The following is a 16,569-nucleotide window of genomic DNA, read 5'->3' on the forward strand; positions in this document are numbered from 1 at the left end:
AAAAAAAAAAAGTGTCCCCTGCATTGTAAGGTAATTCTTTACCACTGGACCACCAGAGAAGTCCCTCAATAATTTTTTTATATTGATTAAAAGTAGAGATGACAATACTTTGGATACAGTGGGTTAAATAAAATATATTATTAAATTAATTTTACCTTTAAAAATTTTTTTAATGTGGCCACTAGAAAATTTTAAATCATATATATGACTTGCAGTTGTGACTCACGTTATATTTCTATTGGGCAATGCTGGGCTAGACCATGCCCAAGCCCTGGGTTCTTAATGGTTTATAAAGCCTCCATGGCAACTCAAATGGCACTGAGTTGTCAGAACTCACTTCCAGAGAATTCATTCTTCCCTTTGAAAGAATGAATGGGTAAAAAGCCTTTCCTCTATTACATTGCTAGCTAATTCTGGAGTCTTTATCACAAATCTGTGAGTTCAAAGACTATAAATGTCAATTTCAGGTAAAATTTTATACATTTCCAGGACTACCCTGTGCACAGCAAGTGTGTCATTTTTTAAAATAATTATTATATAGCTACAGAATGAGGAGACTGATTTTCTTGTGTGTGGTATGAAGTTATTCTGAAGTGAGTGCCTGAAAAGGACCCTCAGAAACACTGAGAGCTAGGGCAGCACCGCTGGAAGAAGTGGGGTGCCTCCCAATGTGCCCATGTAGGGATGCCATCACCCAGATGTACTAGTACCCATCAGTCACAGGCAATGAAAAGAGTGGCGCACTAAGGAATAGTGGGAGACTGGCGAATTGAAGATTGCACCCCCCCCCAACCTAAAAGCATTCACATTCAGATTTTTTTAACACTGTGCTAGGCAAACAAATCTCATTTGGCAGCGAAATTTCTTCTAATGGGCTCCATTTTACAAGTTCTGTTCCTAGGCACCTCTTATAAATGCTCTACAATGCTTCTCAACCAAGGGCATTTATCAGAATTATGCATAATAGTCTTTGAAAAATGCAATTGTTCCCATCCCATCCTGGACCTACTGAATCTTTAGTGACTCTACAGATGTTTCTAGTGTGCCTTCCTATGTAAAAGTGACTGCAAACTCAGAAAAGTCAGAGATCCATGGAAGCTGGAGTCATTAAGGATGGCTTCCTGGAGGAGGTGTGACTGCTCTTTTTCTGACACATTCCCTCCCTGACTCACCTGGACTTGGTCTTGGAAGCTCATTTGGGTTCCTCCTGGATCCCCTGACTACCAACCTTTCCAGAAAAACTGCTAGGGTCCCAGAAAATGATGCTCTTACCAAGGGGCCATGTTTTGATGGGCCCTGAGATTGATAGTGTAGACAGTGTATATAGAAGGTGGTCAGGGGCAAAAGGAAGTGCCTGTAGTGGAGAATCTATTTCCTTAGGTGCACAAAACTTACATGCGCCAAGTCAGCCCATATTGACCATCATTCCCGTCTCACTCTTACCCTTAGCCAAGGTGATGGCACAGAGTTCATCTTGCCCACCCTAATGGGCTACTGCTTTTCATCTGTAAGAATGAGCTAGAAATAGCCAACCAGATTTTACATAGACACAAAAAAAGCCAAGAGAAGAAGGCTGACATTGTGATTCGCCAGGCCCTGCCCCTCCCCCTGCCTCTACCTCTCCACTCATTGTGTGAGGAAGGCTTGTGCTTCTCTCTCCTTATACTGGGGACCTCCCTCAACATCCACACCTGTCCCACGTGTCCCGCCTCTGACCTTCCTTTCCTCATCCAGTCACCTGCAGCCCCGCCCACCACTGCTCATTACAGGGCCCTCAAAGGCCCCAAGACACAGGCCCACTGCAGCCTGAGGAGCCCCTTCCTCAGCATCCTGGATCTGATGGATCAATACCCTTACCAGACCAGTGGATAATGTTTTTATTTTATTTGTATTTATTTATTTTTGCAGAACGCGGGCCTCTCACTGTTGTGGCCTCTCCCGTTGCGGAGCACAGGCTCCGGACGCTCAGGCTCAGTGGCCATGGCTCACGGGCTCAGCTGCTCCGCGGCATGTGGGATCTTCCCAGACTGGGGCACGAACCCGTGTCCCCTGCATTGGCAGGCAGACTCTCAACCGCTGCGCCAGCAGGGAAGCCCGGATAACGTTTTTGATGGTCACCCTGGAATACACTTGGTCAAACAGTCCAATGCAGACAGACTTTGTGTGCTTAATGCTGTGTTATAATTTGGTGCAAAGCATTATTTCTTTCCAGGCCGTGAGGTGAGGTCTAAGGATCAGTGTTAGGTGCCTGAGAGGCATGCATGCACCTGGCATCAGGATCAGCACGGTCATACCTGGACTGGATCAGGCCAACGCTTCCATGATCTAAGAGGTACCAAGACCCTAAGATGCCTTCACCAGCAGCCCCCTCCCATAGAGCCTGAAATTTCTCCACTAAAGTCTCAGTAAAAGAGCATTACGCTGTGACAGCAGCAACTCATTAAGATCTCAGATGTTAAAGCCCTAGTGGAATTAGTTTATCTGGTCTCTTCCCACCTAATAGCTGGTAAGATCAAATCCTACAGCAAAGAGATTCTAGACAGATTTGTTGTTTTGTTTGTTTGTTTGTTTTTGCGGTAGGTGGGCCTCTCACTGTTGTGGCCTCTCCTGTTGCGGAGCACAGGCTCCGGACATGCAGGCTCAGCGGCCATAGCTCACGGGCCCAGCTGCTCCGCGGCATGTGGGATCCTCCCAGACCACGGCACGAACCCGTGTCCCCTGCATCGGCAGGCGGACTCTCAACCACTGCACCACCAGAGAAACCCTAGACAGATTAGTTTTGATGGGAAATCCAAGAAGGTGGTCATCCAGAACTAAGACGGTGATCATGTAAAGGGAAGGAAAGAGGAGGAGAGACAAATAAAAAGAAAGCAAGGACAATGCATGATTAAAACACATTCCCCATTGAGCACATCTCCATGAATAGAAAAGGTAGTAGAAAACAAAAGAGAGAAAAGGCAATAGGCGAGGACCAGGGAGTTTAATCAGGTGTGTACCTATGCCAGCAGGGCAGTGTATGGGTCCACGTGGGTTAAGAAGCAGCTTTCCTCCTCCATGCCATTTAGAACGTGGTTACTTCCTCTTCTCCTACTCCCTCTTCAAGGGATCACCTTGAAATCCCAGCTTGCCTGCCCTAAAAGCCATTTGATGTTTTATCTCCCCAACATACTTCCCACCTTCTTCTGGTAACAGCACCTCCCTTTCTTTAGGAAATCTGTTTCGTCCCCATCCATGGGATTCCCTTGGGGCTGCCAGCCTCGACACCCTGCTCCCAGGCACAGGAAAGTCAAAGGACTCAGACCTGGTTTATCATATACTCCAATCCCCTGGCCACAGGGATTGGCCCAGGGAATAGCCACCTGACCCAAGCTGAGCCAATCAGATTCTGCACTGCAGGAATTTGAAATCTGAGCAGACATCCAGGATAGAAGGAAATTGGAGCTGGGTCTGACAACAGTGATCTGGAGAAAGGCTCTGAAATACTCAGAGTCACCATGGCTTCTCCCCGCAGCCAACCCCCTGAGGCCAGGTTACTATTACTTTCACATAGTGAACTATCCCCATATCTTTCCATTAAAATCACTTGGTACTTTGGTGAGTCAGAATCTGTTTCTGTTGTTGCAACCAACAACCAAAACTGATACAGAATATTGCAAGTGACATACCTAGAAGAAGAAATAAGCTAAGATGGGGTGGGGAGCTGAGGGAGGACCCTCACCCCCATAGATCCCCATCCCAGGCTGGGAATCTGATAATCTGTTACGTGCTTAAACTATTAACTGATGTATGTTGTGACCCAAACCATCTGTCCCCATGGTGAAAGCTTTAGAAAAGGCTTTGGCAGAAAAACATTAGCACATTGGAGTACTCTGGCTACTTTTGGGGGCTTACATTAAAGCAGGATGCACGGGCCTGCTGAGATTGTCTTTCTGCCTTTAGCAAATGCAACAGATCCTTGGGGTTGAATAACCGTGCCCTCCTCCTGTACACGTTATTGAGCTATTGGTTCTCAGTTCCAAATGCACCCTTCTGCACTCTGCTCTGTGATGCCAGGGCTGGGACTCTGCAACCCCCATTTCTCCCTTGCCTGTTGATTTCTACCGATGAAGTAGATCAGAGGGAGACTGGGAGACAAGATGAAGGGAGAGGGATTCGCTATTTTCACCAGCAGTCTCCAGTTTCTTGTCACTCCCCAAAATCTGACCCAGCAGGCTCCCTGGGAGGTCCCTTCCTTAGCTGAGTTCTGTCCCTGTGCTGAAATTAATGTCCTGAGTAGCAAACAGCTATCTGGGAGGATGAAGAGAAATGGGGAAGTCTGATCCCCAGGCTAAATACCTTCTGTTATAAATTCATCCCTTGCCAAAAAAGCTTAGGAATTCCTAGCCATGGTTGAGTGTCAGCAACTAGGGAGCCACCTGGGGACAGAGGCAGTACTGGCTATAGACCTGAGCAAGAAAGGTCCTGTCCTGATTCCCCCCCACCCCCACCCCATGCTTTAAAGTGTCCTAATCTGACCTTCCTCTGGCCACGTCCTTCTCCATGGGACTAATAACACTGGCCCAGGGGATATGTCCACCTGGAGCCTGGGACCCTCTTCTAGACCATGCTTCAAGCACCTCAAATCACAGAACGTCCTTCCCAAGTGTCCTACAGCCTGCTTCCTGGGCCCGTGAAGGCCGCTTCCCTACGTTATTCTTCTGAGTAGATCCTACGCTCCCAAGTTACACACCCCTTGATCCCTTGCTGCTGAGAGATGGCTGATGAAGGGTAGGGGCAAACAGAGCTTGGATGTGCTCACTGAATTGACCACATGAGGGCATGAGGCAGAGCAGAGCTGAGTGGAAAGAAAAAGTGGGGGGACCACGGCGTTCTTGCTCCAGCCCCACAAACGTTAGGGGATGGTCTGACAGAAAGTAAATTGTCCCTGGATCCAAGGCAAAGGCCAGACAAAGCCATTAAACTGAGGACTGGGGGTATGGGCTAAGAGACAGTAATGCAAGGCTGGAGCCAGACTCAAATATCATGACTCACCAGCCAATGATGCTCCGTCAAATGTAACCAGTGAGAGTTTCATTAAGCTTTATTGCCAGAGACACTGCAGACTGGACAAGCAGAAGCTTAAGGCAAACTCAGGCCCCAGAGCCCATGCCAGGAGGGAGTGGGCCTCAAGGCAGGCTAGCCCCAGCAGCAAAACCTGCCCAGTGCCCCTCAGGTGTGGCCGAGGTGAGCCCTGGATGGAGGGTCCAGCAAGCAGAGTGCAGGGAGACCACATTGGCTGACGGAGGACTCACCCGTGGCCAGGGCAGTGAGTCCACAAACACGTGTACCCACTTACTCACCAGCCAGCAGCCATCATCTCCTGTTCCCTTTCCCTTTTTTTTTTTTTTTTTTCTGCGGTACACGGGCCTCTCACTGCTGTGGCCTCTCCCGTTGCAGAGCACAGGCTCGGGACGCGCAGGCCCAGCGGCCATGGCTCACGGGCCCAGCCGCTCCGCGGCATGTGGGATCTTCCCGGACCGGGGCACGAACCCGTGTCCCCTGCATCAGCAGGCGGACTCTCAACCACTGCGCCACCAGGGAAGCCCACCCCTTTTTTAAGTGGACGTTTTTATTGTTCTCCTGCTCCTCCCCATAATGGCTACATATTGGCAGTGTTGTGGATCGCACATTTATCCCTTCGCGAGGTCACGAGGAGTACATCCAGACCTGAGGGGGAAGGGTATTCAATAGACTTCTGGATGTCTCCCATGGGAAGGAGGTCGGAGCAACGCAGTTTTCTCTTAAGCAGGGACATTTTTGGAATTGTGTATATGGGAAGAAGAGGGTGTGTGAGCTGAGTGGCAAAGTGATTGCCATCTTTGTCCAGTCTGTGCCCACCTCCCAACCCTGACCCTCTGGTTACAGACCTTGAACCCCTGGCCACTGAGGGAGGCCCATGAGCCAGGTCAGGACAATCACTGCACTTTACCACAGTGATTGATTCAGGAGGTCATATGACAGCAGTTGCTGGAGTCGGTGAGAAAGAACTCCTTTCTTTCACGATGATGCAGCTGCTGAAATGTGAGTTCAAGGCTGTCAGTAGCCACGTTCCCTGCTGTGTGGAGAAAGTCCCCTGGGAGTAGGAGAGACCGAGGAACAGGTAGGGAGAGACACAGAGTATGCCCTAGAAGGCTCAAGTCCCTGACGTCCCTATACATTCACTGACTCCTGCGTGTCTTCCTCACCTTTTGATTCTGTGAGCTTCCTCACCTTTTCTGCTTAAGCTCGTGTAAAAAGTATAACTGTCTCTTTCACCTAAGACTCCCAACTAATCAACCAACCCGAACATTTGAGTTGAACTTTCTTAAACCATGACCTTTTACAATACTTCTTCATTCTGTTTGTCTGTCCTTGCCAACCAAATAAATTTTATTGAGCTTTATTTTCAATAGTTTGTATTTCAAAAGAAAATAGATAACTGACTTAATTAGAATTAATTATGACTGGAGGGATATTTCTGTCTCCTCGTGGATAAGTCTAGAGGTAAGCTGTCCACAGTTGTGTGCCCCCAACTGCTCGGGGACCCAGGCTCCTTCTGTCATTCCCAAGGGAACCTCCTGTTCTCAGGTGACTGTTCTAGATCAGCAGTTGTCAATGAATGGCATTTCCCCCCTGAGAACAATAGGCAATGTGTGGAGACAATTTTGAGTGTCACAGCCGGGTTGGGGGGAGGGGAGGGGTGCCACTGGCATCTAGAGAGTACAGGCTAGGGGTGCTTCCAAATGTTGTACAACAGCACACCCTGGAGAATCGTACAAGCCCAAAGTGTGAATAGTGTCAGGGCAGGGAAACCCTGTCTAAATCTAGCTATAACACCTGTGATCCAACACTGTTGGTGGGAATGTAAATTGGTGCAGCCACTATGGAAAACAGTACAGAGGTCCCTCAAAAAACTAAAAATAGAGCTACCATATGATCCAGCAATCCCACTCCTAGGCATATATCCAGACAAAACTATAATTCAAAAAGATACATGCACCCCAATGTTCATAGCAACACTATTTACAATAGCCAAGACATAGAAGCAAACTAAATGTCCATGGACAGATGAATAGATAAAGAAAATGTAGCATATATATATGTATACATGTATATATATACACATGTGTGTGTATATATATATATACATGTATACATATATATATATATGATGGAATACTACTCAGCCATAAAAAAGAATGAAATAATGCCATTTGTAGCAACATTGTTGGACCTAGAGAATATCATACTAAGTGAAGTAAGTCAGAAAGAGAAAAACAAATACCATATGATATCACTTATATGTGGAATCTAAAATATGACACAAATGAACTTATTTATGAAACAGAAACAGACTCACAGAGGTACAGAACAGACTTGTGGTTGCTAAGTGGCGGGAGGGGTAGATTGGGAGTTGGGATTAGCAGATGCAAATTATTATATATAGGATGGATAAACAACAGGGTCCTACCGTATAGCACAGTGAACTATATTTGATATCCTGTAACAAACCATAATGGAAAAGAACGAAAAAAGCTGGAAAAGTGCAAATGACCCAAATGGAGAGAGCGGAGAGGAAAAAGGGAGCTGGCAAGTCCCTGGGGTTGTTTCTGTTTGCGGAATAGAGGGAGGTAGAAGAATCAGTGAAGACAGCAGGTAAATAATTCTGAGTAAACCTCAACTTAATTAAAAATAAATAAATTTTTAAAAATAAAGCACTTTGGGAGATAGAATTAAGACTTAGTGATCGATTTCATGTGGGGAATAAGACAAAGGAAGTCGTCAAGGATGACTGTCCTGGACAACTGAGGTGATGGTGACACTCACTGAAAAGTGAAACACAGAAGAGAAGCAAGTTGCAGCCAAATCCTAGTAGAGGCCAGGAGGCAGCTGGCCATAGCGTCTGGGCCTTAGGAAAGTGATTTGGACTGCAGGTGATGACTCAAACCATGAATCAATAAAATGACCTCAAGGAGTGAGAAGATGAACAAGCGACCCCACAGAAAACCAGCCTTTAAGCTGAAACAGAAGAAAAAAGGCATTAGAGAGGCCAAGAAGCAGTAACCAGAGAGGTGGGAGGAGAACCAGGAGAGTGGGCACCGAAGAATCCAAAGCAAAACAGAGTTGAAGAAGGGAGTGCTAATAGTGGTTTCTGTTTCTGAGAGGTTGTCCATGTGATTCCACAACAAGGAGGTCCCTGATGACCTTAGGAGGAAGAGCTTGGCATGGTGGGAGCAAAAGTTGGAGAGCCTTGGATTTAGGGGAGAGTGGGGGACAGGAAGTAGAGACAGTGAGTTGGAAAATGTTTGCTAATCTGTAAATAGTTTTTATAGGTTACATTTTTTTTTTGGCGGTACACGGGCCTCTCACTTTTGTGGCCTCTCCTGTTGCGGAGCACAGGATGCGTAGGCTCAGCGGCCATGGCTCACGGGCCCAGCCGCTCCGTGGCATGTGGGATCTTCCCGGACCAGGGCACGAACCCATATCCCCTGCATCAGCAGGCGGACTCTCAACCACTGCGCCACCAGGGAAGCCCACTAATGCTGTTTTTTTATAATCACTGACTTCACACTAGGCAAAGTTTGTGTCTAGCGCCTTCCCAGCTCCTTGTCAATGCTCAATGTCAATGTCAATGCTCCTTGTCACTCAAGATCCAGTGCTCTTCTACTGCCACACCCAAGTATCTCCCTGCAGACACCCTCCCAGATCCCCCTCCTTCAAGATGCCCCACACCTCAGAATCCTTCTTATCTCCATCCCCTCTTACCTCCCTTTCCCAATCTCCTGTCATCCTTTCCCTCTCTCCTTTAAGGAGTGTTCCAGGTGTTTGTACTTTAAAGGAAGACTTTGGCAACCCCAAAGAGACTCCAAGTTGGAGACTAGAAAGAGGTAAATTCAAACGGCATCTTTTGGGGAGGTTTGGGAGGAGAGCGCTTGAACAATCAGCAGTCTCCCTGGTGTGTCTTCTCCATCTTCTGGCCATAGCCTCCTACACGAACCAGAAGACCATCAATTTTACACCAGCTGTGAGAAGATACTTACTCCCAGCCCCCACCCCCAGCAGTAGGTTCTCATTAATACTTGCTACCTTCTAAATCTAAAAATGACTCAGGGACTTCCCTGGTGGCGCAGTGGTTAAGAGTCCTCCTGCCAATGCAAGGGATACAGGTTCGAGCCCTGGCCTTGCAAGATCCCACATGCCACCAAGCAACTAAGCCTGTATGCCACAACTACTGAAGCCCACACTCCTAGAGCCCATGCTCTGCAACGAGAGAAGCCACCACAATGAGAAGCCTGCGCACTGCAACAAAGAGTAGCCCCCTGCTCGCCGCAACTAGAGAAAGCCTGTGCACAGCAACGAAGACCAAACACAGCTAAAAATTAAATAAATAAATAAGTAACGTGTTTTTAAAAATGACTTGACACCTCCTTTCCTTTGAAGTTGGGGTGTTCTTTTCAGGGAGAAAGTCTGTTAGGATAAATAAAACATTGGTATATATAAGTATTTTTCAAAGCGTCTCTGAAACATCAGTCCTTCCCTGGGAAGCCTCTCTCTTCCAACCCTGCTCTGATTATTAACTAAGAACCCATTGAAACTGAGATTTCCTTCAGCCCTGCATAACTGGCATTTGAATAAGCCATTAATGGTGTCTGAACAGGTCTTCTTAATAAAAAGGATCACCCTGGAAGACAAATGTCACACTCCTATTATGCAGCTGCCCATAAAACCCCAGACAGCTTCCTGCTTCCCAGTTTGGACCTCCTGTGCCCACCCAGGGCAGGTGCCATTTCCCCAGTGGCTCAGTCTTTGTTCTAGGTCTCAGGTGTCACACCCTGTGGTCTTACTGAGGTCACTTGAAATTTAAAGGCAGCACCGTATCTGCTGGAGGAGAGGAGGTCTCACAGACCAGCACACACTTCCCCCCAACGAGAGAATCCCCCCACCCCCGCCTTGGTCATACCTCATTATCCCTCAACTCGCTCGCCTCCTACTCTACTCCCAACCAGGAAGAGTCCTCCTTCTGTCCACCCAGCTAAGGGCTGCCTGTTCCTCCAAAGTCCGCTACAAGCCCCACCTCCTCTCAGAAGCCTCTGTTGCGCACTTAAGTGACCTTTCCTTCCAACACTCACACTGCAGATGGCAACATGTGTCTGGTTTGTGTAGCTCCTGGAGACACCTCCGAGAAGATGCAGTAGAAAGGAGGGCGAACTCTGCCAGCGGTAACTGTCTCCCGACATTAAGTTCCCGGAGGAGAGGAAGTGCGCGCTGCCACATGCCTAGCAAAGGGCAATGTAAATGGCAGACACATGATAAATACTTTCTGGTTAAAGAGAACGGGGATGACACCGTTCAGTCATTTGTTCATAATATAACCAGTAATATTAGTTGCTTAAGCCTGTCGTGGACTGAGGACATCAGGACAGACATGGGACCGCGCTCCAAGCTGTAACACTCCGAGAACTCCGCCAGCTGGAGAAACCGCTCTGGGGAAGGATGCTGCCCTCGCTGGGGGCTGGGAGGCCGGCAGGTGGGGACCCCGGCGGGGCGGAACCACGGGGCGGGCAGCGGGCGGGAAGGAAGGGCGCTCGGGCTGCCGAGGCCCGTCCCCGCCATGCCCAGCCCCCTCTGCAAAGTCGCTCTTGCGACCAAGGACTCAAGACCCCCGGAGCCTGCGGCCGGCGCTCGGCGGTGCGAGCCCGCGGCGGACGGGGCGGCACCGGGAGCGGCGGAGGCGGCAGCGGGGCCTCGAGCGCGGGGGTCTCGACCGTCTTGCCAGCCCGGGTGGTCACCATCTGCAAAGACCGCTTTTCTCGGCGGTGTAGGGAATCGCCTGCCGCCGTGCTGGCTGAAAACCCGACGGCTTAAATGCATTTTCTTAGGTTCAAACGTTGCCTTCTTTAGGGACCTTTTTAAAAACTGAAATAAGGCCACTTAAGGCCCTCACTAGTCTGGTACTGACGAGACTGCCCAGTCCCTTAAGTCAACAGACCTCCTCAGATGCATAAAACTGCTAAAAATTTCCTTAAGCACACTTGCTCTTTGAAACTCCGTGCTTTTTACATGTGCTCTTCCTTCTTTTGAAACAGCCTTTTTCTTCCATCTCCTATTTGTTCTTCAAGACTGTTTTAGTGGTCACCTCTTCTAAGAAGGCCTCCTATTACCTCCCTTTCCAGGTCAGGTGCCTCCCCTCTGTGCTCTTTCAGCACTTTAGAAATATCTCTGTTACATCACTTGCCACCTTTATCTGGTCTCTGTCACTGAAAAATTATTCACAACCTAAAAGTTGAGAGTTATGTTTTATTTGGCGGGAATTTTTAGGTGTTCAAGCCTGGGAGGCTGCATCTCAAGTAACCCTGAGAGAACTGCTCCAGGAGGTGAGGGCGGAGCCAGGAGACATAGGAGTTCTGCAGCAAAGGGCAGGTAGTCTGAACGGCAAAGATTATTGCTAATTAAAGAAAACCAGATCGCTCAAATTAAGGAAGTTAGTGCTTTTCTATGTATGGGAAGAGGCAAGAGTCTGGGCTCACTGAAATCATTCCTTTGATATGTACCTCAGCTATTTGGGGCCAGTATCCTGTGTTCTCCTGTCCTGAGTTTCCTCAGCACTCGCTGTGGGTAGTGGCCGCAGTCTGACGGCTACTAGATGGCAGGTATCCTTTTCCTTCCTGAGTTCCCTCAGGGCTCACCAGCTCACCACAGGCTGTGGCTGCAACTGTTGATGACTATGACATCCTTCATCCCCAGCAAACTGAGCTGGGTGTCGGCAGAAACTTTATTTCTGCACACCCAGTGCCTGACCCAATGCCAGGCACATAGTGCATCTCAGTAAACATTGCACGTATGAGGGAATGGATGACTTGAATCCTGGTACCAGCTACCCAAGGGCTCAGAGAATGACTTTTGGTTCTTATTAATCTCTAATTATTGAGAGTTTAATGTTCTTCATGCTATAAATTTCCAATAGTTGCTTAATCACTGCTTTATAGCAAATTTATAATCCAGGTTCTTTCACATCTGTTAAACCATCTTCTGGTCTTTCACCGAGTTTGATTTGACAGTTGAGGAAAGTGGGGGCTCCCTGGCAGAACTGAAGCAGCTCATTCTCGGAGATGTAATAGGTTTGTCTCGGTGCTTGAATGACATCTACATCTCCAGGGCCAGAGAGGAGTAGAGGATGATGTGTTAAATTGCTCAGCAGCACCAATCATTGGTACAGGAGACCAAAGAAAGGAGAAGTCCTCAGAAGCAGCAGGAGCCAGAGCAAGGTTCAGGGAGAAGGTGGGACTTGAGGGAGGTCACAAAAGATGAATAAACCCCAAATGGATCCGTGGTTCCATTGTCCCCCAAGGGGTATCTGGCAATGTCTAGAGACAATCTGGATATCACAACCAATGGCAGGGGCTGGCATCTAGTGGGAAAAAGCCAAGGATGCTGCTAAAAAGTTCTACAGTGCACAACAGAGCCCCTGCAACAAAGAATCACCCAGCCCAAAATGTCAATAGTGCTGAAGTTGAGAAACCCTGGAAAAGATGGAGACAGGAGGGAGAGAAGGCAGAGCAGAGAAAATGGTGTGAGCAAAGGCACAGAGGTAGAAATGCACAACAAGTTGCTTGAGAGCAGAGACTGCATCTTCTCTGTATCCTCAACACATCAGTATGTGCCTGATGGGTAATTATTTGTTGGATAAATGAATGAACACTGGCCATCCTTGAATCCTATCCTACCTCTTTGGCAGCAAAGTCCTCTGCTCAGAATAAAAAGAAGTCAGCCTGGCTGATGGTTCTTTTCCTGATTTCACCTGCCCTGCTTTTTTCCTCAACCCGAATCTTCAGAAAAGGAAGGTTGCCTCTCCTACCCAGTTACTCATCCTCCTCAATTCACTTATCTCCTCACACCCAGCCCACTCTCAATACTCATCAAAGCTGATGCCTGGTGTCATCCTGCAGGTTTCAGGAAAGAGCAGTGCCGGCCCTTAACCCTCACTGAGCAGGCAGGTGGCAGGTGCTGGGAAACGGTATCCATCCATTTCATCCACTATAGGCCTTTTGTGACTCCCAGCAGCTCAGCCCGACCTCCCAGCCCCCAGCGTGTCACCAGGGTGGAGCCTCAGGCCCTGAGAGTTCCACCCTCTTCTGGAGGACTTTTGAGTAAATGATAGGTGCCCTGTGGGCCCAGATCCATTGAACATCTTTTTATGCATATCTCAATCAGGGCCATCTCCTTAAAATCTAATTGCTTCACAGAACTTAACACCACCCATTTTAATGTGTACAAAGAGTGGCCAGTGAAACTGCTCAAGACAACAAATGTAGGCAGGGCAAGCCCATGCCTCAAGGCATCTGGCTCAGTAAACAAATCCGAGAAACAGAAGAGGATGAAACACCCATCAGCACATGCAAAGCCAGGAGGACCCTGTCTATTGCCTGCCTCCAATCTGTCTACTTCCTGATTTTCCCACTCCTGCTCTCTTTTCAGGCCTCATAGCCCTCAAGGTATCTCTCTATCTCTCTCTCTCTCTCTCTCTCTCTCTCTCTCTCTCTCTCTCCTTATTGAAACACACTTTCATGAGATTTGCTATCAGTCACCGACCCTCAGGCTAGTGTAACCTGTGGCTCCAGAGGGTTAGAGTCTCTTATCTCTGGTTATAGAAGAAAAAACAGTTTGTCCTTCACAAAATTTATTTCAGGCTCTGGGGCACAGAGAATGTGGCATTTTGTGTGGTGTTTGTGTGGGGTTGGGTGGGGGACCTCCCTGGGATTCCCGAGGGAACAGCATTATCACCTCCTTCACAGAAGCCCAACTCTGATTCTTCTAGATCAATTCATTCCTCAGATGAGCAATAGCAGTTCCAAAGCTAAGTCACATAGTTTAGTGGCAAAAACAGTATTTAAATTCAGATCTGTTCCACCCCAAGGGCTGCAGCCATAACTCCTAAGCAGGGGGAACAGGAAGTGGCACCGAAGAGGACAGAAGTATGCACGCAGATTGAAATCTATAGCAGGCCTGGCAGTTCAGGCAGGGTAAATGGAGTGTCAGACGTGCACTCATACACACAGACACGCACGCACGCAGGCAAACATGCAGGCACACGGCCAGATCAAGGGAAGGGCCTGGAATTTCCTCCCCTAATAGACATCATAGAGCCAGATGCAGCAAGCTGGCTGGTGGGGATACGGGAGGAGCCTCCATAAGCAATCACGTGCTGCTAAGTATTGCCTTATCTCTCTGACAATTTTAAGTTAGAAAAGAGAAACATTAACAAGTAGAAGTGGTGTGGCAACATACTCTGTAATGACCTATATAGTAAAAGAATCTAAAAAAGAGTGGAGAGCTTCCCTGGTGGTGCAGTCATTGAGAATCTGCCTGCCAATGCAGGGCACACGGATTTGATCCCTGGTCCGGGAAGATCTCACATGCTGCGGAGCAACTAAGCCCGTATGCCACAACTACTGAGCCTATGCTCTAGAACCCATGAGCCACAGCTATTGAGCCCATGTGCTGCAACTACTGAAGCCCGCGCACCTAGAGCCTGTGCTTCACAACGAGAGAAACCACTGCAATGAGAAGTCCACGCACTGCAATGAAGAGTAGCCCCCTCTCGCCGCAACCAGAGAAAGCCCACATGCAGCAACGAAGACCCAACACAGCCAAAAATAAATAAATAAAATAAAAAAGAGTGGTTATGAAACAGGAGGGAAGGAAGCCAGGCACAACTTTTGAAAGAATGACAGAGCCCAAGGACACGACATAAACTGAATAGAACCAAATGGGTCCAAGATGGCAGACAAGTCGACTTCCGTGAGACCTTGAGCCTAAGTATACACTCATATCAGCAAGCTAAATGACACACCTATAGGTGCCATGACAGTTCCAAGACCAACCATAAGGATCAAAAAGTGGACGGTGGCCCAATTCCTGGAAATCCCCGCCCCTTCCTAAAATAGCTGGAATACTCTTCCCACTCATTAGCCTATGAAATTACCCTCCCCTATAAAAACTGACAACCCCATACCCTGGTGCCTTTCTCACCTTCTGAGATGGCCCACACTCTGTCTGTGGAGTGTGTTTCTCTCTAAATAAATCCACTTCTTACCTGTCACTTATTCTCTCACTGAATTCTTTCTGTGATGAGACATCAAGAACCTGAGCTTCATTAAGTCCTGAGACCAGGACCTTGTCTATTGCCTGCCTCCAACCTGTCTGCTTCCTGATTTTCCCACTCAGGTGTGTGATCTCAGTTGGAAGACCATGGGTTTGGGCTGGATTCGAGTCCCAGCAGCGTGGATTCAAGTCCCAATCTGGGTTTTGGCCAGGTTCAAGTCCCGGGTGCATGGGTTCAAGTCCCAATCTGAGGTGCACGGTTTCAGATATATGTATGTGTATAACTGATTCACTTTGCTGTACAGCAGAAACTAACACAACATTGTAAATCAACTCTTCTCCAATAAAAATTAATTACAAAAAAAAAAGTGGTGTGGCTTCTCAGTACTTCTGTCTGAGTACAAAGAAAGAACTAGCTGAGGCCATGAAAGTGACAGAAAACTCGTGAGATGGTGATTTCTCTCCTAATGTTGAAAGTGGACTTTAAAATACATAGATGGATTTTAAGATACATACGTGGATACATAAATATGTATAGAAAAAATGACAAGCCCAAATAAACACACATTAACAGTATTTTTCTATGATGCAGGGATTACATTGTTTTATTATTTTGTTATTTTTCTCTTTTGGATTTTCTGGATTTTCATGTTTGTTATAATAAACAAATATTACTTTCATAATATACATATAATATATAAATATATATATGTTTTGAAATTAATGATAATAAACAGCCAGGACTTGCCTATCTGTCTCCATCTTATTACTGCCCGCCATTTTGTCCTTTCCCTCACTTTTGCTCTCTCTTGATCTGTCTCATCAAGACAGCCTCTAGGAGGCAGAGTCCCTGGCACGCTGGGCATTGCAGGTGGCACAGATTTCCCGGCTCTGACCCTGAGGACACCAGGCCACCCTGTGTGCTGCAGGCTACCGCCCTGAGCCTCCAGCGGCCCCGGGTCCCCATCACTGCACATCAGCCAAGCAGCTCCAGGGATTTGGATGTCTGTGTCTTTGGGGGACCATTACTTTACCTGCCACAAGCCATGTGGCTGACAGGGTCTTGGTGCTCAAGCCAATGTCAGGCCTGAGCCTCTGAGGTGGGAGAGCTGAGTTCAGGACATTGGACCACCAGAGACCTCCCAGCCTAACATAATATTAATCAGCGAGAGCTCTCCCATAGATCTCCCTCTCAACACTAAGATGCAGCTCCACCCAACGAGCAAGAAGATCCAGTACTGGACACTCCACACCAAACAACTAGCAAGACAGGAACACATTAGCAGAGAGGGTGCCTAAAATCATAATAAGTTCACAGACACCGCAAAACACACCACTGGATGTGGTCCTGACCACCAGAAAGACAAGATCCAGCCTCATCCAGTGGAATACAGGCATCAGTCCCCTCCAACCGGAAGTCAACACAACCCACTCAACCAAACTTACCAA

Source organism: Tursiops truncatus, chromosome 13, assembly GCF_011762595.2.
Source record: "Tursiops truncatus isolate mTurTru1 chromosome 13, mTurTru1.mat.Y, whole genome shotgun sequence".
Classification (NCBI taxonomy): domain Eukaryota; kingdom Metazoa; phylum Chordata; class Mammalia; order Artiodactyla; family Delphinidae; genus Tursiops; species Tursiops truncatus.